Below are 26,610 nucleotides of genomic sequence, written 5' to 3' on the forward strand. Positions count from 1 at the left end.
CAGCCCGTTCCTGCCACACTTCACTGCACAGTTCTCACTGCCATATCCACAGCTGCTCTCGGGTTTTTGTTTTTTTTTTTTTTTTTTTTAAAAGAACTAGTCCATCTCCAAATGTCAACCCACAGTTTCCCCACACTGCAGTGTGGCTACCGGATATTCAGCAGGCTTACTCACTCGTTTCAGAACGCAGACTCCCGGTTTCACCAAATGCATGGTTCCTGTGGATTTAGCAGACCTTGTCCGGCTGGTGCATCACTGGAACTGGTGTTCGGGGTCACTTTCTGGCTTTTATCTAGTATTTTTCATGGAGGTGTTTTTTGCCCTGTGTCACCTAGCCGCCATCTTAGGTTCTCCCCCATGCATAGTCATTTTTATGATCTCATATCACGGTGCAAAGCAAAGCCTCCTGTAGTTAGTTGGAAGTATATTTTTTTCAGAATAATTCAATGAAATTTTGAAGAAAGGAGAGCACTGAGCAAAGAAACATCTGTACTTTAGAAAAAAAATTTGTTTACCTCTCAGTTTTTATTTTGATTCATTTACTAGCTGTCATCCTACTGTAGAGCAGTTTTAAACAGATGATAGGTCATTGGTTGCATTTTTTCACGAATTTAGGACAGTAGTGATGGACTGAAAGCTATGTAGCTATTAAGCTAGCTATTCTTTTGATTATACTTGACTATTCTGAATAACTTAAAATGATTTATGAATCCAAATTAGAAATATTCTGTCAATAGGAGAGTTTTGCTAGAGTTAAAGTATAGTTACACAAGCACCTTTTCTATATATTTTCATTTTATTCTGTTATATTATTATGTAAAATACTTATTTTTCCTTTTTATTTTAACATTTACTACAATTTATGTATCATAATTTTTCCCATTTACAATTTTACTGAAACAATCACTATAAATTCAATGATTTAGTCTACCTAATACATGCAGCCTATTTAGTGACTTCTTCTAAATCATTGTATTTTTAACTACTTTTTGCTATTTGCTTCCAAAGCAAATTCAGATTAAACATGAAATTACTCAAGTTAAGAATAGCTAACATGGGTCTAATGAACCAAGCTAATTTTGTTCATGATTTTAAAGATTTGATTTTTTTTCTTTGCTCTGAAAATATTTTCTAAAACTCTTGGCATGCACAAATAGAAGCCATCCTTTGGAATCAACTCAGCAAATAACCACAGTATAGATGTAAGGCAAATGTCAGAAAGATATAGCATGATTGACATAACACCAAAGTTCAGAAACCTTAACAGAATATCTGCAACTTACCTATGATATGAGAGAACATGCAAAGCTGGGAAACACTGTAGTGTCAGTTAAGCTACAGCAAAGAAACTGTGCTGGGCAACTCTGGCATTAGCTTAAAGCTCAGAAAATCCATATTTTAAGGTAAAGACCATACTCTAGAGTAAGTAACATGCCATGAGCTTAGGGATGAAATTGAAATGGATGGATGATGTTTAGTTTCCTAGGCTACTTAAAGCAGATATCATGAAATGTGTTGCCTTTAATCAATGGGAGTTTATTAACCTACAGTTTGAGGCCATGAGAATGTCTAAATCAAGGCATCATCAAAGTGATGCTTTCTTCCCACAGTCTGGTTGTCAATGATCCTTAGTTCCTCTGCCACATGGCAAGGCACATGCAGGCATCTGTTGGTCTCTCTTTTCTCTTCTGAGTTCCACTGATTTCAGCTTTTGCTCCCATTGCCGTCTCTTTCTCCCTCTGTGTTCATTCTGTTTATAATGGACCTCAGTAAGAGGTTTAAGAACCATCCTGAATGAAGTGTGTCACACCTTAACTGAAGAAAGCTCATCAAAAGATCCTACTTACAATGGGTCCACACCCACAGGTATGGATTAGAAGTAATAACATAATTTTCTGGGATACATAAAGCTTTAGACCACCACACTCCACCCTCTGGACCCCAAAATACATTTTCTTTCTATATGCAAAATACATTCATTCCCTCACAACATCCCAAAAGCCTGAAGTCATTTCAGAAACAATGCTAAGTAAAAAGTCTCATCAAAATCAGTTTTACGTGTGGTCTGTCTAGGGTACAATTCCCTTCCATCTGTGTACCTGTGAAACCTAGTGAAGAAGTTATCTGCTTCCAGTATGTAAAGGAGGGACAGGCATAGCATAAACATTCCCATTCCCATAGGAAGAAATTGGAAGGAAAACAGGGGCCATGGGTCACAAAGAATCCCTAAACCATTCAGGGCATTTTCCATTAGATTTCAGGGTCCGAGAGACATCTATGGAATGTTTTGGCCTGCTGGCCTTATGGAACAGGAGCCCCACCCTTTCCAAGTGCTTTGCACTGTGGCCATATTTTCCTCAAACACTGGGGTGGGAGCTCTACTCTCTGAGAACACTGGGATGATGGCCAGACTCTCTGCAATTCCCAGGGCACAGGCTCAACCCTCTCAGTACATTAGGGTGGTGCTCAGACTCTCCCAAACCCCCAAGGAACATGTTTAACCCTCCCTGAAGACTGAGGTGGCAGTACTTCTCCTGAACAATGGGTGGAAGGCCCTCCTTCTCCAAGTGCTGGGGCCTGCTCACTCTTTCTGCACTTGGATGAGTCTGCTTCCTCGGCCTGAGAAGATGTCTTTGGTTCAGACCTCAGCTTCTGTGGTTCTGCCCTTCAAAATAACATAAAGAGTTTTCCTTCAATCTGTCTCTTTTCTGTCCCATTTAGTCCAGGCTGGCAGTGGTTCTGTTCATCCAGATCTCACAACAAGTTGTTGGTTTTGCATGTAGTACACAGGTCCAAACCATCAGACAAAAGAACTTTCCGTAGGTCCTTTCTGGATAACTGCACTTCCAGTCCTGACTGGCACTGAAATGACTTACTGGATCCTTGTTCATCTGAACCCTCACGTGGAGCACTTTTCTCTGGGGACTCACTCTCCAGGAGCTCAGAATTTTCCAATCAATTTCTGGTTTCTTTGTGCCTAGAAGTTCAGTTTTCAGCTTATGCTTTTCCTCTCATACTTTACTGTAAGCTGCAAGGAGAAACCGGGCTGTACTTTTCAAATTTAGCTACAAAATCTCCTCAGCCTAAATACCCAACTTCATCACTCTCAAATTCTGCCTTCCATCTGTCATCAGAACTCAATTTTAACAAGTTCTCTGCCATTTTAAAACAAAGATCACTTTTCTTCCAGTTTCCAATCATTTCTGTTTAAATTCTCATCAGAAGTAACTTCAGCATCCATATTTCTACCAACGGTCTCTTCAAAGCAGTCTAGGCCTTGTCTGTCAAGCACCTCCCAATTCTTCCAACCTATTATCCAATTCCACAGTCATTTCCATGACTTTGATATTTACAATAGCCGCACCTCACTCTCAGTACCAAAATCTGTTTTAGTTTCTAGGCTTAAAGCAGATACATGAAACCATGTTGCCCCTAATCAATGGGAATTTAATAACTTACAGTTTGAGACTGTGGGAATGTCTGAATCAGGGCATCAGCAAAGTAATGCTTTTTTCCCAAAAGACTGGCTGCTGGTGATCCTCAGTTACTCTGCCACATGGGATGCCATATGCTGGCATCTGCTGGTCTCTCCCTTCTCTTCTGGGTTTTGTTGATTTTAGATTCTTGCTCCCATGGCTTTCTCTCTACTCCTGTATTCATTCTATTTATAATGGACTCCAGTAAGAGGATTATGACCATCCTGAATGAGGAGGGTCACACCTTAACTGAAGTAGCCTCATCAAAAAATCCTATTTACAATGGGTCCACACCTACAGGAATGGATTAGATTTGAGAGCATACTTTTCAGGGGGGCATGCAGCTTCAAACCACCACAGACCTCCTCCCCCCCCAAAAAAAAAATAAAATTGGACTTGATAAGTTTGAGAGCATCTGACAGTAAATCAGTGTTTTTCCAGAAAATAATTAAACACAGATAATGGAAGAGAATATAATCCACATTTCCTAACTTGTTTGTTTGCAATTTGTAGCATGCAGTGAAAAATATCATTAGGCATGTGAAGAATGGAATATATGGTCTGCAGAGCAAGTAGAATCCTAATCAATTGAAACTTATCATGAGGTCGAGTCAGGTGTTCAAATTAGCAGACAAGAAATATAAAGCAGATGTTATAAATATGTTAACAGATATAAAGGGAGGGGCATACATAATGAGAAAACATACATGGAATATCAGTAGATAATTAGGAAATACAAAGAACCAAATGAAAATTCTGCAATTAAAAAGTATAATATTGGCAATGAAAAATGTGCTGAATGAATAGAACAACAGATTGGAGATTGTAGGAAAAAAAGCCTAGTAAATTTGTAGAACAATCAATAGAATTTTTTTCTGGTCTGAAGATCAGGGAGGAAAGAAGTTTAAGAAAGTTGACAGAGTTGCAGCAATGAGTGAAATAATTAGAGTCTCAAAAGGATAGTCAAGAAAATAGAGCATTTTTAAAAATAATAGTTTAAAATGTGGTGAAAAGTATCAACTTACAGATCCATGATATTCAACAAACCCTAAAAAGGATTAATACATAAAACAAAACCACATCTAGGCACATCCTAGTTAAACTGATGAAAACCAAAGTTAAATAGAAAATCTTGGAAAATGTAAAAGGAAAAAAAAGGCACAAACAAGGGATAAAAGAATATGTGTGGAAGCTGATTCATAACACAAAAAATAATGACCAGATTAAAATGGAATAAAATATTTAAAGTACTGCAAGGAAAAAAAAGACACCACCCAATTTTATATCCAATGAAATTACCTTTTTAAAAAGTAGGTAAAATAAAGACTTTTCAGAAGAATAAAAGCTGAGAAAATATGTTACTAGCTCATCTATACAGAAAGAAATATTAAAGGCAATTCTTCATGTTAATGGAAATTGTGCCACTTGAAAATTCATATCTACAAAATGATGAGCATCAGAGATAATATGTATTTTATAAGAATGAGACTTTTTTATTTTTAAAATAAAATAACCGATTGTCTAAAGAAAACGAAACTAAACTAATTATTGTATGGTGGAATCTGTAATGCTTATAGAAATAAATATGTCAACATTTGACAAGGATGAAACAATAAATGGATTATACAGTTGGAAAATTCTTGCCTTTTAATGATGTGATGTGAAATATCTCTAAGTAGATCATGATAAGTTAAGGATGGATGCTGCAATCTTTACAAAAACTACTAAAAAATAACATAAAGAGGTAGAGTAGAAAAACCAATGGAATAATTACAATGGAATATTGAAAATATCAAGTCAAAAATGTAGGCAAGGAGGAATAGGAGAATAACAATAAGAAGAACAAACTTATGGAACAATAGAAAACAATTAGCACATGGTAAATTTAAACATCCTATGTATAAGAGTTGCACTTTAAATATAAAGACACAGATAAGTTGAAAGTAGATAGCATAAAATTTACTTCACAAATATCAAATATTAAAAGGTTAGTATGACTATATTAATACCTAACAAAGTAGAATTCAAGGAATGTTATCAGAGATTATGAGAGTCATTTTATAATGACAAAATGACCAATTTATTAGAAATACATCAATGTTACAGAAGACAAAACACTAAGCTTTTATACCTTCCTTTTGGTAATACCAAAAAGAGAAAATTTATCACTTCATCTTTTGAATATAGCATAATCCTGATAACAAAATCTGATGTTATAAGAAAAGATAAGATCAATATATCGCATGAACAAACAGAATTATCTTTAACAAAATATTAGTAATTCAAAATAACACTATGTAAATTGTACTATATTGGATAAACCAATTGGGGTTTATCCTAAAGTATATAAGGTTGGATGTTGGCAATTTCTTGATTCACCATATTAACAAACAGACAAGAAAAAAAATCATGTATTTCCTCAATATGTGAAAATAAGCAGTTGACAAAATTCAATACCTGTTCATGATAAAAACTCAGCAAACTCAATGTGGTAGGGACTTCTCCCATCCAGATAAGTGGCATCCATGAAACACCTACGGCTAAAATAGTAATTATTGGTGAAAGAATGTCTTTTCCCCTAAGTTTATTAACAAGCAGTGATGTCCACTCCCATTACTTTTATTCAGCATTTTAATGTAGGCCTTAGTCAGTGGACTGAAGTAAGGAAAACAAAAAGTATAAGGATTAGAAAGGAATAAATAAAATTACATTTATAGTCAGACATGATTGGTATATGGAAAAATCCCAGTAAGTCTACCAATAAAAGCACAAAAACCAATAGAAAAATCTAGAAAAATGACAATATATGATAAATATACCCCGAAGTCAAATATTCTTAGTACATCCCAATATTGTGTGACCACAGCCTCTATATAGTTTGAAAATGAATTTTACGGAGGTAATGGGATTGGCACAGTGATAAAGCTCATTTGTGATGACACCTGGTATCAGTCTCCTAATTCTTATTCATGACTTAAATTTGATGTCATTTCAGTTTCACTTAGTTCCCCAAACTCTGTACCCAGCAGCATTAATTCCTCTATCACAACAAAGGGGAGTTGTTTGCTCCCGGACTACCGTTTGACTTTCCTCATCTCCAGTCCTATTCTCTTCCTACTCCCATTACCTCTCTCTCCTATAAATTTGCATGTTTCTGTTGCCATGTGGAAAGGATAGCAAACGGTGGTGCCCTACATTCATGGCATGGACAGTAAGAGAAAGAACAGCTGATTTAGGACACGTGGGAAAGGTAATGATCCAAACCCCTTGAGGAGCAAAGTTGACAGGAGTTTCAGTCATTATAGTATTTTTCACACTCTACAGAGAGACGTCTTTAGTGGGAGGACACTGACCAAATACCCAGCAAACTCTGTCTCCTGGCCCTAAAAGCTGTCATCCTTTTGATGACTGGAGTCATGTGAATTGACAAAATTTTCCTGAGAACTTGGGCTTGAAGAACCTTCTCTAGTGAGCATTAAGTCAGAACTCAGTATGTATGACTATGTCTACCTCATTACTGCCAAGAAGGAAACAGTCCCTCAAATGAAAGAAAGGGGCTGAATCAATTGAGGACTAAAAATAGCTGAAAATATGCATTATTTGGGGATGGGTCTAGTTACATTAAGTTGTCTTTTTATGAAGAAATCTGTATCCACCATCTGCACTGGTAATACAAACATATTATGGTATATTAAACCAACATCACTGGCCCATTTTTGTCTCATGGTCTCTAGTTTAACTCTCCATCTTTAGACACAACTGATACTTATGGCATTCATTTCCACTATTTAAATCCCCTCAGGGAACTCAGATATTGAAGCATTATTTGGATAGAACTGAAGTTAATGAAGAAGAGAGTGACAGGTTTTTGTTAACATCATTCATCTTTTGGCCAGCACTAGGTGGCAATTTACACTTCTAAAGGCTACTATATTTTGGATGAAGAAGGGCAATTTCACAGTTGAGAGATCTCTGCTTTCCTCTCTCTGTCTATTTAGCCTGCTTCTATTTTAATGCTTTCTTTGAGGCTGAAACATGATTTAAAAAAATAATCTGAATTTTGGTATTTCTCTTTTGCAGTTGACTTGTTTATTCAGTCACTTTTCCATAATTTGGAGAAATTTTGAATTGAGGGAATATTTTGTCTGTAAATCTTGTTGAGTGGGATTAGTCCATTCAATTCAGTGGAGGCTTGCTATTATTTTTTCTTGTGATGAATGCTGTTTCAGGACCTCAGCTACCTCCTGACACTTACTATAATCTGATTTTTGCTCTTCATTTCTTCCTTCTCAGAAATGTACACTTAAGGGCACCTTCATCTTCTCCTTCCTGCCTCAGGGTTTGTTAAGAATGACTAGTCCTGATTACAGATTTCCAGAAATGTGGACTGTTATATTTGCTAGTGAACTAAGTTTTAGTTCTTAATTCATAGCCTTTTTGATCATCTCTTCCTTCCTCTAATGGACTCTGAAATTTCAATCTCCATTAAATCATATAATAGATTCCTGTCATGGGTCCATTTTTCCTGTTAGATTGTGAGCATCTGGAAAGCAGAGACTGAAATAATTATATTTTTATCCTAAACAGCATCTGGTACATTGAAAGGACTTAATAAAGCTTGTAAATTTGAATGATTCAGAGATCCACGTGGTCAATAAGTGCATTGGATTAATTATACCCTATTAATGGTTTTTTCGTTGATGAATTATTAAATACAGCAGAGCATGGAATTTAATCATGTAGACTGAATTTAATCCCCAACCTCAATATTTATAATTATCATGACCTGAATTTGCTGACGCTCATTTTCTTTATAAAATGTGAGTTAGTAGATCTGTCTCATTATGTTTTTTAACTTACCTGCCACATGTTAATATTCAATAACATGTGTTCTACCACCCCAACTGATAAAAATATTAGTTTTACATTCCTTTCCATATTTGTGTTCATGAAAGGAAAGTTTAACTTTTTAGGCTGACTTTAAATTTTCACATACTCATATTTATGTTACAAAAATCAATTTAGTTCAAGAGAAACTAAAGCATCATTTAAAAAAAATCTTCAGTCAAAATATTGCTCAGGAGTCAAATATGTTAAAAAAAAAATCAAAGGCTGGATGTCCATTTGAAGTAAGGGGAGAAGGAAGGAGTTAAACCTCAGCTTCCTTTCTCTTCACATTCCCCATTCCACTCAGTAAACACTGAGGGTCTCCCTGGAGCTCTCAGGTGCCCATAGTGCAGTTTTGAAATCTATTGGATGAACCAGACCCCTATTTTTATAGAAAATGACAACAACAACAAAACAAACAAGCAAACAAAAAACTAAGGTCCAGAAACAGGAAATGATGTCTCTAAGATCTCATGGCTCATTAATGGCATGGATGAGTTAAAGCCAAGTTCTCTTTTGCCCACCTCATGCCTTCATATATATTCTCTCTGAAAAGAGTGCAGTTGGTAGTTTACTCACAAACATGCCAAGACAGTAGTAATATATAACCTTTATAAAATATGTGCTATTTGATAGAAAGTGATAACTACTTTACATGCATCGTATTGTCTATACATTATGACACCACTTACTGTCATTAGTCCAGTTTTGCAAATGTAGAAGTTGAGGACTGGGGACAGCAAGTTACTTGGCCAACATAACAAAGCTGGGAACTTGAGCCCAACCAAGTCTGTTAATATTTAAACCAACATTCATACCCACAAAATATACTTGGAAATGTGTGCATGTGTGTTCTACTTGTTATTTCAAGTCCAAAGAAAGAATGCAATTAAGCTGTAGATAGGAAAGACCATTTACATGTATAGAACTTTAGTAATACTTTTATTTCAAAAAGATATTTCTTTTCTAATACACTTTTTTTGAAATGTACTTTTTAAAAATTAAAAAGTGCTTGCATTTCACAGGTGTATTGAATTTCAGAGTTTATTTTTCTTTAAGGAAATGAGGAAAGTAATATTTTCTAAGAGGTAGGATACACAGTGCATATGAAAGCAGATCACAGCTAAATATTAATATTAGAATTAAAGAAAAAGCAACTTTGCTAGTCATAATATGAAAGGCTAAATTTTTTAAGTGTAAGAAAATTGTTTTAGGAAGAAATAAGCCTGCTCACATGGTTGGTTGTACTTGTGTATTAATTTTTGTTTAAACAACTGTAAAATCAAAGTTATAAAAAATTGTTAAAGCAATTGATTATTTTAAGTTGACTTTATTTGGACTTCCTTGTTATTCGTACCTGCATTTATAGATACTTTTTAATTATAAAATATATTCACATCAGATTTGTACTGATTATATTACTCTGAATAAACTTTTGATAACAATTAATTGTCAAAACTCCTTAGAAGAGCAATAAATATGACATTAATGTATGTTTCTTCCTCATTCTAGCATTGTTCCATACTTGCCCTCTTCTCCAACTGTGGTGAATTTCTGATCTTTCCCAACATGCCATGTCTTTTCAACACTGTGCTTTGGCACGTAGTCCATCTGGCTCACCTCTCCACCTGGCTTTCTGCCTGATGACCCCGTATCTCTCCTTCAAGGACCACTTCAAATATTTCATTCTCCATACAAAGGTGCTTCTAAGAGCTGGGTACTCCCTCTTTGTGCTTCTGCACTGTTTTAATTACGGATTTATTATGTTATTGGGCTATGTAATTATGTATTTACATTTTTCTCTGCCTGTCACCTTGGGGAAAGAGACTGTTTCTTTGTTGCTTGTTCAACAATATCCCATAGTTTTGCCTACTACTCAACACATAGTAGGGGCTAAATTAATGTTGCTGATTGAGATGCGTGATGCAAAAAAAACAACAGTTTGAATATTTTTGGTTGAATCTACTATTGATAGAAAATATTGAATTTTTTTCAAAAACATTATTTAAGAGAAGATCTGATTGTGGTTTGTACATATTTTTTAAAATGGATTTTATGGCATTTTTGGAATTTTCTACAAGAAACACTGCCAATTGGATGCCAGTGAATTATTACAATCTCTGATCAGATCTTTCACCCATTTTATACACTACTTTATCTAATGACAGTGTAAAACAATATGAGTGGAAAATATGTAGCATCTATAAAACATAGTTTTGTGGGTCAACACTTGATTCAGGTATCCAGTCCTAAGCATCTGAAACAGACGTATTTCTAATGGCAAAACCTTGAATTTTGTCATTTCCTCTGGCTTCTGAAGTTTCAGACTAGCATAATTAATAGCATAAATGAGAGACATGGAGCCCAGCATAACTGCCAGTGCTCTCCTTTATTAGACTAGGGAGTAGCACTATTCACCAAGATTAAAAGGGGTAAGTTGAGGTTCGAAGATAATAAGTTAGGCTTGGGGCATGTTCAATTAGAGGAGTCATTGCCTTGCATTTAGAGATACCAACTGGAGTAGCTGTTTATGAGGGTATGTAAGACATCAGGGTTTTAGGGCTGAAGAGAAATTTGCAATGGGCTCTTTTACTTTGTGACTTTGGGCAAATCACGCAACCTCTGTGGGGCTGATTTTTTTTCATCTCAATCACGAGTGGTTGGATTATTTTTATGCTAAATAATTCTAGACTTATGTGCTATGATTTTTTGAAGAAAGTATTCTATACATAATTATTTAATATTATCCTTGGTTCTTCATATACATAATTTATTGTTTTAATTTTAACCCTTCATCATACTCTTAGTTCCTCAATCTCTATTCTCCACTTTTGTAGTTTTCCAATTTAATTAAGTTTTTTTTTTTCCTGGAAAAAAGAAACATACATGCAAAAAGAATATAGAAAGATTTCCCATAAATTTAAACAAAAAATAATTTTGTTGTCTACAAATTAAAGATCTTTTATAATGATGCTTGTAATGTTGTGTACAAGCTGATTTTATTTGACTTTAGAGGTTAACTACCATTAGTCACTTAGTTGTTCTTTCATGTATTTAGTCCCTTTAATTATGGTTCTATGGTCATTCCCTCACTTGATTCTCTCATCATTCTGTTAACATTTTCTGGCATTTCCTTCTTTTTGTCTACATCTTTGCAGAGGAAGGTGGTGGCAATTTCTGCCTAACTATATTCCTGTCCCACTTCAGAGGCCTCTCTCAAATTGTTTCAGATATCTCTAATTTTAATTGAATCTCCCACCACCCAACAACAAATAACAGAAGACCCTATTTATTCTGCAATTTCAGCACTTACTGCACTCTGCACTCGTTCAAGTGAGGTATCCCAACACTGAATTGAAGGTCTGATCCTGTTGCTTGCTTCTTCTAATTTAAGATGCAGCACTTCATTTCTTGCCCTAAGCAAGCAAAAAAAAAAAAAAAAAAGAAAAGAAAAGGAAAGAAAAAGCAGAAGTCACATCCTTAAGACTCAGAATATAATTGCATCTTTCATTTGGGTTGTGGGGAGGGTGGACAATTGGTGGTGGGGGTGGAAGTGGGGTCAGTTTTGCTAATGTTGCCATTATGCAAAATACCAGAAATGGACTAGCTTTTATAAAGGGGATTTATTAGGTTACAAATTTACAGTTCTAAGGCCATTAAAGTGTCCAAACTTTGGCATCAACTAGAGGATACCTTCACTGAAGGAAGGCTGATGGTGTCCAGAACACCTCTGTTAGCTGGGAAGGCACAGGGCTGGCATCTGCTGGTCCTGTGCTCCCAGGTTGTATTTGAAAATGGCTTTCTCCAAAATGTCTCTTGGCTTCTGTCTCTCTTAGCTTCTCTCTCTAAGCTTGGTTCTCCTGAGTTGTTTCTCTCTAAGATCTGGAAGTCCTCTCTCAGCTTCTCTGGGGCAAACTCTGGGCTTTATCTCTTAGCTTAGCATCTCCAAAATCCTTCTGTCTGCAACCCAAGTGTCTGGTCTGTGTTGGCTCTTAGCTTCTCTCCGTAGTGTCTTTCTCAGCTTCTCTGAACTCCTTGTTTCCATGAGCTCTCTTAAAGGACACCAGTGATCTAATTAAGACTCACCCAGAATGGGTGGGATCACATCTCCATGGAAATAATTTAATCAAAAGTCTCACCACAAGGTGAGTCACATCTCCATGGCAACACTCAATCAAAAGTTTCCACCCAACATGATTGGATTAAAAGATCATGGCTTTTCTGGGATCCATAACAGTTTCAAATTGGCATGGGGGGTGGGGAACGACATTAAATAAAACCATAAAAAAAATACATTCATTTTTATTAGGAGTTAATCAATGATGGAAGGTAAACAGCAAGTCTTCAGCATTGTCTGGGACTCCCTTTCCACTGCCAGGTGAAATATGCACATTTGCTATCAGCCTGGTATGATTTTCATAATGAGTGTCTGTACCTAAGTATACCTGTGTGTCTGTCAGTAATAAGTTATGATTATATTTGGGATTCTTTGAAATAGGTATGACTACAGTAGGGATTCCAACGATTTTGTATATTTGTGTTTACATACAAAAATGTTTGGAACTTTCTAAATGAAAATAATTGTGTTTGACTAAATAATAAACTGGAACAGTAGTTGGCAGACTTATTCTGTAAAGGACGATATTTCAAATTTTAGCTGTATAGTCAACACTGGTCTCTACCACATTTTCCTCTTTTAATTTTCTTTTTTCTTAATCCTTTAAAAATGTAAAAATCATTTGTACTGTGCAGACCAAACAAAAACATACCAGGGGTTAGGTGTGAACCAGGGCCAACCCCAGAACTAGTTTTGTATACAATCAGAGATATCTCTCCCAAAACCCAAAGCTAAAATAGGTTTACCATAACAGCTCAATAACCAAATATGTATGTGTGTATTTTAGCAAAGATAATAGAGCACAATTATTTTAATATTTAAAAATTGAAATATTTATTTTTTAGTCTTATTTTTAAAGTTTTATGGAAATATATTCGCACACCACACAATCCATCCAAAATGTATAATCAAGGGCTCAAAGTATAACCACAGAGTTGTGCACTCATCACCACAATCAATGTCAGAACATTTTCATTACTCCAAAAAGAAAACCCCGTACCCCTTCTACACCCCCTATTATAGAGAATGGGGAGCCGATGCTTAATTTGTGCAGAATTTTTAATTAGGTCAATTGTAAATGTTTGGAATTGGATTGAGGGTGACGGTAGCACATTACTGTAAGTGTAATTAACAATGCTGAATTATGTGTGTGCTTGCAGTTGAAAGGGGTAGTTCAGGGTTGTGTGTATCACTAGAAGGAAAGCTAGAGGATAAAACATAGGACTGTATAACACAGTGAAGTCTGTTGTGGACAATGACTATGGTTAATAGTCCAAATGTAAGAATGTTCTTTCATGAACTAGTCTAATTTTTTGTTCTTTAACTCATATCTGGATTGTTAGGATTGAGCTGCTGCAGGCTTTGAGGCATGCAGCCTCCCGGTGACTCAAGTTTCAGGGAAAATGTAGCTTCTAAGAGAGTTACTGCACCATTCATATGCTGGACCTTGTGCAGTCTCTGAAACTGCCAAGAAAGGAAAAAAGAAATCCTAAACCAGATGTAGCTTCAAACAATGGAAGATAGTTATTGCTGACAGTTTGTTTACATTTGCTTTAGTGCATGTGTTTGTAATGAGTGTCCCTGACACTGATTACTGGAATACAGACTCCAGTTTAGAAAGATGTAATAGGCTAATACATGAAGACAATACTTTATTTGTTGTATTTACAAAGTGAGTATATAAAACTATCTTCTTTGCGTGATTTGAGCAGAGGAACTAAATTGAATGAGTATAGAATGCACTTAGAAATAAAGAGAAATTTGAGATTCCTCAGGAAAATGAGTAATCCAGTAATTAACTAGTAATGATACTTTGTCTCTTGTTTCAACAATCAGCAGTTTGAAAGATGTGACTTTCCAGGCTTGATGTTCAGTGAAACTTGACAGATGGATCTCAGATTTTAGTCTAGATAAGTATTTGCTTATTCTACGCTTACTGAAGGTTCAGTGTTGCAGGATATAGATGAATGTGCAGCAAAGTTTTATATTCCTCAAAATCCATGGTATAATGGGCAGTTTACAAAACAATTGGATAATATTGACAGAAATTCTGCTGTATATCCATATCTACTCAAATATATTGTCCAGATCTTATCAGACTATTACAACCTTTGAAAAACAGCCAAAATTCCATGGACCTTTCTCAAAGTTCTTTAACACCCCCACCACCACCACACACACTCACACACACATGCACATAGCATATCACATGCCTTTTAGGGGATCTCTAGAAGCCCATCTTGGACCAAGAAGTATTTCTATGTAAGGAACCCCTCCCCAAAAGCAAATGGAATGACTTTTATTTAGTTAAGAGATTTTACATGTGACTTTTTAACTCTTTGATGGATTTTATTGGAAAAGATATTCCCTATTCATTTATATTCCTTTTAGTCTTACTTCCTCAAACTTAGGTTGACCCATTACCTGATAATTGATTCACGGTGGACCATATGGAATATTTTGCTGAATGCTGCTGCTGTTTGTCAGGGAGTAATTGAGGAAATGGTGAATCAAGGTATAGTGATTAGATACTGTGAACAGGATCATAATTCTGTCAATGAAGACTTAGCCAATTTGTGTTAGGAAATAATCTGAAGTTAAACCCTAATTCACGGAGTTATAGACGAGAGACTAAGTATATCAGATTCTTCTGAGTATATTTAAGACACAAAGTGGACCTAAGCACAAAACTTTCTGGAACCTCTGGTACACCTGATTATTTTGACAATGATTAAGCACAGAGAGTTGCTTCATACTGACAAACAAGTTGAGTGTGAGGCTTTCTGGGATAAAGCTGATTTAAAGAAATAATAGCTTAGAATTATATCAAAGAACAAATGAAGCATATCCACATGCTAAAAAAAAAGATAAATAGGTCAAAATCTGAATGTTCTACAACAGTTAAGTAATGTGACAAATACAGCTGAATACACAAGGAGTGGTTTTTATATTTTAAAGTCAAATTTTGGATTTAGAAAAGATCAAGACCCATAATTTATTCTATAAAGCACAAGGTGGATACCTGTTTAAGATGTTTTCTGTTGTCTCCAAATTTCTGTAAAATGATTCCTATGAGTAATATTACACCTACAATTCTACCCTTCATGTATATCTGTTGAAGTAATCTGATGTAGGCAAATTGGATCTTTAACTTAAATGACTGTATATTGTGTAGGAACCAATCTCTCCTGACTAAAATGGAACAGGGACTCAAAAACATTACTTAGGAAACAATCCAGATGAAAAGTAAGTTTGCCTTATCATTCAAGTAGGCAAAATAATTGTAGGTAATATTTTCCACTTATAAAAAAGGAAATTGGGCCATCAAAATATTACACTGTCCTTTTACTAAATCTAAGCAAATGACAGTTTCCATATATTCCACTGATTCAAATAACAGATGAAATAATTCAGTATGTCCATAGTAGAATGCATGAAGAAGGAAAAACAGAAACACTTAGCCTTTGCTTATGGATGTAGTGCAGCATCACATCCAAATTTCTTGGTAATGAAGTAAAGGCATTAAGCAAATTTGGTTCATTTCAGTAGAATAGAATTTCAGTAGAATTCCAGTCTTAAATCTTAGCTCTTGGATTTTAGCAGCTCTTTAAATGGTGTTAATGTGCATAGCTTTCCATCACAACTGTAAAGACAAGATTTTAAACCTTGGGAATTGGGACATTTATATTATATGGAATTTAAAATAACATTCTGATTCAACAAAATGATATATCCCTTTATTAGAGTTTATGTAGTAAAACTGAATATCTATATGGTATGTCCTCTTATGATTGACGGAAAAAGGAAGGAGTAAAGAATATTAGCCCTGTGGAGAAACTACTCATGTATCTAAAATGTTTGATCACATCCTCTTAATGGTATTTTTGAATATTGTATTATTAAACTCAATTCTATAAGTTGACCTCTTCAGAAAGTAATTTAAACCTCATATTAAATGGATATGAAAGGATCACAAGAAATATCTTTGAAATAAGCTAGCTGCTTTCTGCTAGAAGAACAAAACAAAACAAAACAAACACACACAAACAAAAACACAAAAAACAAAACTTGGGTAAAGTAATTTCAGCATCAAACTGCAAACTTGTGAACCAGGTGTGCACAATAAATTCTCCCTTTAGGCTGCTGACAAAATGCATGAAAGAGCAGAAAAATTTGCAGAGAAAGGAGCTAAAACTTGTGGAAATTATTTTGGTCAAATATTAATGCTTCAGTATGACTAAAATGTTCTTTCTGACAATGAGGAGATCATAATCTAAAAAAGGGAGACAAGTTCAAGAAAATGAGGTATGTTATAGGCAAGAATTTAGTGGAGGCACAAAAGAAGTAATCGTCAGGCATGAAGATAAGACGAAAGTTCAAAGAGAAATGTTTGTATTTGAGATCTGCAGTATAAAACTTTTCTCTAGTTGTAAAATGTCCAAAAGCTAAGATCAGTGTCTGTGCCTTGGGTAGATTTTGATACCAAGTTGGGAATGATCTTGCTATTTTTGTTGTTTTGAATGATTTTGTTTTGCTTTTGAAACAAAAATTAGAGTTGACATTGGAAATTCGGTCCTTTCCAAAGGATATTTATTGACCCCAGATAGAATAGGTGGAATTCAACTGCCTTCTGTGTCAACTCTAACAATGATAGCAAATGTGAAAAATATATATATTTTTAAAAGTTAATCAAAGTGAGACAAAAAATAAGAATTCAGTTAAGGTTGGAGCATTGGGTACAGAGAGGTGGATTACATTTGACTTACTTCCCTGAAAGAGTCTCTGACTTTAAAGAAAATATTCTTACTGTAGTCCAGATATTTTCCAGAACCCAAGAAAAATAAAGCCATTAAAATCATGATGATGTTTGGGCTACCATTTTTCATTCATTTATTTTCCAATGGAAAATCCAATTTAAATTCACCTAAAAGGAAAGCTGTTACCTACCATTTTTCTATTCATCATTATCTGTTTTCTGGATTGAGTTACAGAAAATAAAGTCTATATATGACTTTTTTAAATCCCATTTTGCAACAAATATAATACGTGTGGAAACGGATTTTTGGTAGTGAACCACACTCAGTAAAAGATTCACCCACATAAAAAGAATGTTAAATCATAAAAGGAAGTGGGCTATAGGAAATAGTTTTCGACAATTCTGGAAAGGAGTTAAGAGGTACTGTTCATGGACATCTAGGCACCATATTCTACTTTCTTCACTAAGATGGGAATGTTATCATACTGAAAATAAATTCAGTGCAATGTAGATAGCTTGATGACTGTAAACATTCCCTTAAATGTACACACATAAATAGTGTAGTAGATTCGTTGATGGTGGTAATGTAAATTCAGACTATAAACATCGCATGGTGACATACTGATCCAACAAGAACCTACCTTGCTTATATATTGTCACTAGTAGCTGAGTTCCTGTTAGCAAGTCTGAGGACAAAGAGAAGTTACATTGAAGGATCCAAGTTTTCCTTCTCTATGGGAACACCTAACTTTCACTACAATTTCATATATTTTCTCACTGGAAGTCAATCTAATTTTTTGAGTAAGTGTGTGCAATTTGTTGATCCCAGAAATACTTCAATTTATAATATGAGACTTATAAATTATAATAATTTTGTGTAAAAATGTCTCTTATAGAAGAAAATGTCACATAAAACTTCAATTGAATACATTATAGCATTTTATTACATCTATTTAAGATATGATTCTGAGTTATTTTTAATTATTGATCATTTTCTATCCATCTCATTTAATTCAAATACTCCTTCACGTAGTGGTGAACCTAATTAAGTGTGTTAATTTTAGGTATTTATTCTTTATTGAAACTCGAAAGAAAGAGTATTGTAACACCTGGTAATGCTTTCCTGTGCATTTCATATGATTCTCTGGATGAAACACACTTTCCCAAAAAATACTATATGAAAAAAAATCTATAATTTGAGATATATCAAATACTGGAGACATAATGAAAGGAAACACCATTGAATGTCATTAGCAAACATGAAGAGCTGTGACTGCTTCATATCCCTCCTAATTATGCATCTTAAGCTTTACTTACTTGGACCCTTCACATCATTATGATTTTCCACTAAAAGATTTTTTTTTACCCCATATAGATAACTATCCTTGAATAGAGAGATATAAAAAATATGTATTTTCCTTACATTTACATTGCATTCAGTAATCATGGCTTCTTTAAATCAATGGCTCCCACATATTTATTTTATCTTAGCTTGAGGGAGTTATACATTTTCTTTTGTCCCTGAGAGACTCACCCACACCAGTATCCCCTCCCATTCTCTCATACTAATACTTACAAATATATACCCTCACTCTTTACTGATAACTGGGTCTCCTTTCCTTAAGATATCATGGTAATACTATAGGTCCCCTCTTCCTTGAAGTTAGGCATTGCCATTTTTTTTGGCCAATGAAATATGACTAGAAGAAATATTTTTGTATCTGAGTGGAAGCAATGAATTACCAGGACACACCTCTCTTAACCTTTCTTCTTCTGCAAGAAAAATTATGTAAAAGCACCATGATATCGACAACACCTCACCCATGACATAGAGGTCAGCTACCCTGGATAAGTGCCCACAAGGGAAATTGTATGAACAACAAATCAAATTTTGTTGTTGTAAGCCACTGAGATTTTGGAGTTTACTAGCATTCACTGACCACCTCTCAACCCCACATTTTGTTAATTACTCTGCTATTTTTCTTCCATAATTTCACTCAGTCCATGCTCAAGCATTTAAATTTGTCTTAGTTTGCCAGGACAGCTATAGCAAAGTCTCACAGAGTAGTTGGCTTACCTAACAGTTTTAGAGGCTAGTAGTCTGCAATCAAGGCTGCCCTGCTCCCTCTGAAGGTTTTAGTGTTCTGGTGGGGACTCACTGGCAGTCAGTCTCTGCCTGTGTTACTAGGACCATCTCTCTCTGTCTCTACCTTACTATGTCCAGTTTTTGTCTGCTTATAAGGACACCAGTCAAATCAGAATAGGACCCACCCTACTCTAATTTGGTCTTATGTTTAATAACATCTTCAAAGATCCTATTTAGAAATAAGTTCATTTTCACAGGACCAGGGTTAGGCCTTGAACATCATTTTGAGGGACACTTCAATCCATAACACCTCTTGTGCCAGTTTGAATGTATTACTTCCCCCAAATGCCATTATCTTTGATGTAATCTTGTGTGGGCAGACCTATCAGTGTTAATTAGATTGTAATTCTTTGAGTGTTTCCATGGAGATGTGCCCCACCCAACTGTGGGTGATGACTCTGATTGGATAATTTCCATGGAGGTGTTGCTCCACCCATTCGGGGTGGGTTAAGTTGAGTCACTGGAGCCATATAAATGAGCTGACAGACGGGGAACTCAGTGCAGCTGAGAGTGAACTTTTGAAGAGGAGCTACAGCCAAGATGGACACTTTGAAGAAAGCACAGGAGCTGCAGATGAGAGAGAGTTTGAAGATGGCCGTTGAAAGCAGACTCTTGCTCTGGAGAAGCTAAGAGAGGACAAATACCCCAAGTGCAACTAAGAGTGACATTTTTGAGGAACTGCAGCCTAGAGAGGAATGTCCTGGGAGAAAGCCATTTTGAAACCAGAACTCTGGAGCAGACACCAGCCACGTGTCTTCCCAGCTAACAGAGGTTTTCCGGACACCACTGGCCATCCTCTAGTGAAGGTACCGTATTGTTGATGTGTTACCTTAGACACTTTATGGCCTTAAGACTGTAACAGTGTAACCAAATAAACCCCCCTTTATAAAAGCCAATCCATTCCTGGTGTTTTGCATTCCGGCAGCATTAGCAAACTAGAACACCTCTCTTTACAGATTTTGACTCCACAGAACTATTGACACAATGAGACAAGATCCAAAGCTTTATAAGCAAGAATATATAGACCTGGGTTCTAAACCTTACTGTTTCCTACCAACTCTGGATGATAAAGTATCAGACTCTCCTTCTGAAAGCTGTCCTATGTGAATATCTGTAGTAGGGTAGGCCTACCTCCCCCATTAGGGTGTTTTAAGGAAGAAAATGAGTTTGTGTTTTGCTTTGAAATTTCTTTTTATATGGAAAATATCATTGGTATAATTATTAATCTTTCATTGAACAGTGATGTTACTAATAAATGGCCTGTTTTTATTTCATTTCTATTTTGGCCTCTTTCATACCGTAAATGTTGATTGTTTCTTGTATTGTGGAATTCCTTGGCTTCCACTTAAATTAGTACAGATTTACACCCAATATTTCTAATTGTGTATCTTATATTATTAGTGTTTCCTTCTGGATCACATTAGACCTCTCAATTTGGTCCTGCTTTTCAGGAATTTATATAAATGGAACAGTTCTCTTCCAGCATGTATATCTGAATTTTCTCTAGAGTTTCAGCATGCCTTGGGTTATATTATTGTTCCAGTTTCCTAATGCTGCCACTATGCAAAATACCAGAAATGGATTGGCTTTTATAAAGGAGTTTTATTTTGTTACAAATTTATAGTTCTACAGCCATGAAAGTGTCCAAACCAAGATATAAACATGAGTTTATCTTCACTGGAGAAAGGCCGTTGGCATCTGGAAAACCTCTGTTAGCTCGGAAGGCACATGGCTGGCATTTCAAAATGGCATTCCAAAATGTATCTAGGCTTAGCTTCTTGGGGCAAACTCTGGGCTAGTATCTCCAAAGCGTCCGCAGAAGTCTGCTTTCAAAGGCTGTCTCCAAAATGTCTCTCTAAGCTGCAGCTGCTCTCCAATATGTCACTCTCAGCTGAGGTCTTTTTGTTTGTGAGGTCCTTTTGTTTGTGAGCTCTTTTATAAGACTCTGGTGATTAAATCAAGACCCATGCTGAATGGGTGGGGCCACACCTCCATGAAGATAATCTAATTGAAGGTATTACTCACAGTTGCATGGATTATATCTCCATGGAAACAAACTAATCCAAAGATTCCAACCTAATCAACAATTATACCCCTGCCCCCCACAAGATTGCATTAAAGAATGTGACATTTTGGGGGACATAATACATTAAAACCGGCACAATTATCAAGAACTACATTAAATATTGATACCATATTGATGATCGTAGTTTAAGTGTTTTTCTCTAAAATGTTTCTAAAAATATAAATCATCTTTTAATATTAATATTACTTTGAACAATACTTTAAATCGTGTCAATGTTAATGCTCCGGAAGATTAAATTACCCATCTAAATCTATTTTCAAACTATAAATAAAAGAGTTTTTGATAGTAATATACACTCTAATATTTCACAAGATATTTTATTCCTCAAAAGGCTTTCTAGAGAGAGTAAAAAGGCTATTTGCAGCTGTTTTTAAATTGTGTATATAAAGTCTATAATAACTACCAAGTGAGATTTAAAATAAATCTACCTTTTCCTTTACTATTTTGCTAAGAAATACAGAGAAAATCTTTAAGGTATTATGATTTTCAGTCAGGTAATAATAAACTTCTGTCTCTGTCCTATACTTAAAATCACTTTTCAAAAAATAAGGACCCTAAACTTCTGCTTCACATATTCCTCTGTAGAACCGATAGTAGCAATCTCATTCATAAGTTATTTTGACAGACGTTTACATAGCATGAGTAGTGGGAGGAGCAATTCAACTTCTATAAGTAAAAATCTGGAGGGCCTACATTAGAGCAAAGCTTGGAGTCTGAGCTGAAATAGCTTACATTTCAGGGAAATCCTAGAGGCCATAGCCATTCAAGTACCCCTCAGAGATTGAAGTCATCCCAATGTACATTATCTCAGACCAGGAGATCTGGATTAAAAGAGAAGAAGGTAGATTTTAGATTATATCCAATACTACATTGAAACTGCAACAAGAACCTAAAACTTGCAAATATCAGTTTCCCTTAGGGTTCTTTCTGGATCACATTAGACCTCTTTAATTTTCTCAACCACAAGTGTTCTTGCCTGGCCTCCAGCAAGATTAAATTCAGCTGTTGTTGAAGAATTTGCTCAATTTATTGACAGTATCCATCAAATTTGTCCAGTATTGACCACAATGATTATCTTCATATAATCACCTGCTCCAATGACATTTTTATTCAGTTAAATAAAAACTGGTCATATCTTCATAGACATGTCTCCTTCATAAAAATATGAAAAATTAAATTGTGACTTCAAAATCTCAGCTTCTCCATCAGGAAGTAATCACTTATATTTTCAGTCATTTAAGCAATAAATAGAGCTTCAGCACCTACTGAGGGCCAGACAATGTGCTAAGAATACAGCAGAGGAAAATACTGAGATCCTGCCTCAAACATATACATAAATATGAATAACAGATATTAATAAACAAACAGTAAATACAGGTTGCTAGTGCAGATTTGCTTTTATAAAATAAATAGCAAAATGCTATGTGAAAGAGTGTTTATGTAGGATTTCTTTAACCAGAATTCTTTGGGTAGGTCTTCCTTCTTCTTGATGTAGTTTCCTTCCCACTAGAAATAGACAACATAAGAACCCTGGAAATGGAATGAGCTAGACATACTCAAAAGACAACTAGAAAGCCAGTGGGTAAATCAAAATAAAGCCAGTAGTGAAGGATAGTGAGTTCAGGGTGGGGCAAGGTAGGCAGAGCCTATTTCATTTGGTTCTTGCCTGCACTAGGATTATATTATAATTATATTTAAATGTGCTAGAAGCATTTGAAGCATTTTATTCAGGGGATCAACATGGTGTGATTGATTCATTTTAAAGATGATTCTGCTATGTGGAGCTTGAATTGTGGAATAGATATGGAAATAGGGAATTGAATTTGGAGGCTCATATTAATCTAGACAAGTGTTGATGATGACTCGAGCTATGGGTTTAGCACTAGAGATGGTGAAAAGGGACAAGATTTGGAATGTGTTTTAGAGATAGAGTGCACAGGACTTATTGGTGGATTTTATATGTCTGTATCAGAAAGAGAAAAGAGTGACTCCTAGGATTTGCCCTGAGTAATTAGATCAATGGTGATACTGTTTACTCATAAGGGCAAGGCTTCTGGGGAAACAGAACACTATTGTTTTATTCAGACTGTTTGAGATACTTATTAAAAATTGAAATGGCAATGTCACAGGTAGACATGTGAGTCTGGAGCTCGGGAGAATCCAACCATGGAAATGGGAAAATGAATATCTTCATTATATTGATGGAAGTAATTGAGATCAGCTAGGGAAAGAATGTAGATAAAGATCAGAGGAAAACCTCAGAGATAGATCTAGAAGGAAGAAATTAACAAATATCACTAAGGGCTTCTAGAGAACTAGGAGGAAAACCAGGGCATGTTACTTTTAACTAAGACCATAGTTTTAATATTTATTTATATATACCTATAAATACTGATACATAACCTTAGGAGGACTTCCTGGGTCCTTGTAATAATATCCTAACTCCATGTACATGGATGTCAGACATTAATTGCTACTTGCTTTATCAGTTTTCCTATAAAATGTGAATGTTTTCAGAATTTACAGCTCTTGTTTCTATTTTAAAATAGAAGAAACCTTGGAGAGGATGTGAAAAAACCATCAAGTTCCCAGAGCCCTTGTTTTTCATCACTTCATAGACACTGCTAGACCAAGAATAGGGAGAATTTTGAGAGTATGGGCAATAAATTTTGCACAATTGTAACACCCCCTATACAATAGAGCATAAAATAGAATGAAGCAGAATTTTTTATGTAAAAGAAATACTTTAGTGCTGCTTATACAGTTCTCAGCCTTGCCGGTAAAGCCCAAATATCTTGATGTCACATATTATACAGACAAATCCAAATTAATGGCTTACTAGGAAATGAAAAAAAAAAGAAAAACAAAACAAAATAAATGAGTCCTACAGTCAGACTTTCTATGCTCAGTATAGTCTACTCAGTTATAACCCTCCATTCAAAGACCGTACGAATACCAAGGTTATTAACCCTAGGGAAGAAATAAATGGCACTGGCCTGCTTAAAATTAAAACTTCTATACCATAAAGTATAAACATGCAAGAAAACAAATGACAAATTGGGAAAATAGTCGAAATAGATGGCAAAAGCATTATTACTCTTCAATTATAAAGGGCACTTAAAAAGTAGTGAGAAGACGACAAATAATGACAGGAAGGGACAATGTGTAGGAACCAATAATTGACATTAGAGATATAAAGGGCCAAAAAATATGAAAACATTCTGGATATTACCTACAGTCATAAATTCAAAGAAAAATAAAAAGATTCTATTGTTACTGCTCATATTTTCAAAATTTTATACGAATTGGAAATTTCTTAAGATTTGTTTTGGTAATAGAAAAATACTGAATCCATAGTGACTTAAACAAAATTTAAATTTTGTTTTTCTCTTCCCCTCTCAGTGAAGATTTGAAGTATGCAGACCAGGGCTAGTGGGATATACCTACACAACTAGGGTGCCTTGGGCCCTGGCTATGCCCAGCTCACCAGGCTCCCATTCCTAGGCAATGGGTCTCCTTCTCAGAATGCAAGGAGGCAAATACATTTCAGACAAGCGGATGGTGGAAGGATGAGGAAGGGCGTACATTCCAGCTATCATTTAAAGAAGATTAGTAGAATCGCCACAAGATTGATTTGCTAACATACCATTGGCCAGAACTTGGTCAGATGGCCATTCCTAGCTCCACTACACTCAAAAATGTAGCCTTTAATCTGGATATCCATTTGCCCAACTAAAATTCTATTATTATCAAGGAAGGGTAGAACAAATAGTGGCTGGGGGTGGGGGTGGGGCCAGCAATCTGTCATCAAGTGATAATCCTATGTTTTACTGAAGATATGGCAACAAATCTTAGATATTTTGGAGTAGAAAGCAAGTTAGTACAACTTTTGTGAAGACCAGTTACAAAGCTAACAAAAATCATAGTGGAACATTTCCTTTTCCCCAAAATTCTAAATTCTGGAATTCTATTCTAAAGAAATTATTAGGTTACTTGGGCATGCTTCTGGGAACAAGGAAGGTATAGCAGAAAAGTGGAAACAATCTAAATGACTATCAATAGAAGATTGTTTAATAAACTTCTATAATATATTGTTAGACAAAAATAAAAATTTTTGTGGTATTTTATATCATAATAGTTACATATATGTAAAGGCAACATGTTTATTCTTTGAAACTTTTCTATCTTGTGTCAAATTTGTAATTGAAGTATGTTATTCATATATTTGGTATGAAGAGTAAATTGGTTAATACATGTATCACTTTTATAATGATGTCTGGAATACAGTAAATGCTGTTTAACTTTTAGTTTGTATTATTATTTTATCCAAGTTTATTTTGAGTCCATGCCATTCTTTCCCTTTTAAAGTCCTAAGGGGCAAATATTTATTTTGAATTTAAACTAATTTTGCTGTGTTAGAATACCCCATATTGAAATTGGAAAATTTAAGTTTCTTGCAGATCCAAGGACTGTGAATCAAACTTAATCGCTTATTTTAGGTAGGGTGTGGGGACAATACTGTTTCAGCTTTTAAAGCTTTGCCATGTAAACATAAATGTAATCATTTCCTACTGATGCTAAAGATCACAAAACCACAGAGACAATAAGGTCACACACTGAAGAATCTTGATTGAAGAAGGGCGGATGGTTTCATTTTTATTGACTACCTACTGTATCTTAAAATAATTACCTGAAGGATCTAATTTAATATCCAAAAGATTTTAGCAAGATAGATTTTTTAATTGAAATAAAAGTCTGTATTTACTGTATTGCTATGTACCTGATATTTCTTTGTTATTTAATTAATGGGACGAAATAAAACCAGAAAAACATGAGACGATAGCTCAGCATATAGTACTGTTGTGAGGACTGAGATTGCTGGGGTTCAGCCTCTGCCATTGTGTGATCTTGGGGGAGCCATTTCCCCTTTGCTGGCCTTGGTTTCCCTGTCTGAAAATAGTGGGTTGTACTAAGGGATCTCCAAGGTCATTTTCAATTCTAAAATTATGTGATTAATCATTTTAGGCTGAGAACATAATATTCAAACTAAATTTCTCAAATGGGAAGATTATAGTATCCTCTTTCTGAGAGAGATGGTTAGCCCTTTTGAGAAGCTAAATAAAATATTTAACTTATTAGATG

The sequence above is a fragment of the Choloepus didactylus genome, chromosome 7, assembly GCF_015220235.1.
Source record: "Choloepus didactylus isolate mChoDid1 chromosome 7, mChoDid1.pri, whole genome shotgun sequence".
Classification (NCBI taxonomy): domain Eukaryota; kingdom Metazoa; phylum Chordata; class Mammalia; order Pilosa; family Megalonychidae; genus Choloepus; species Choloepus didactylus.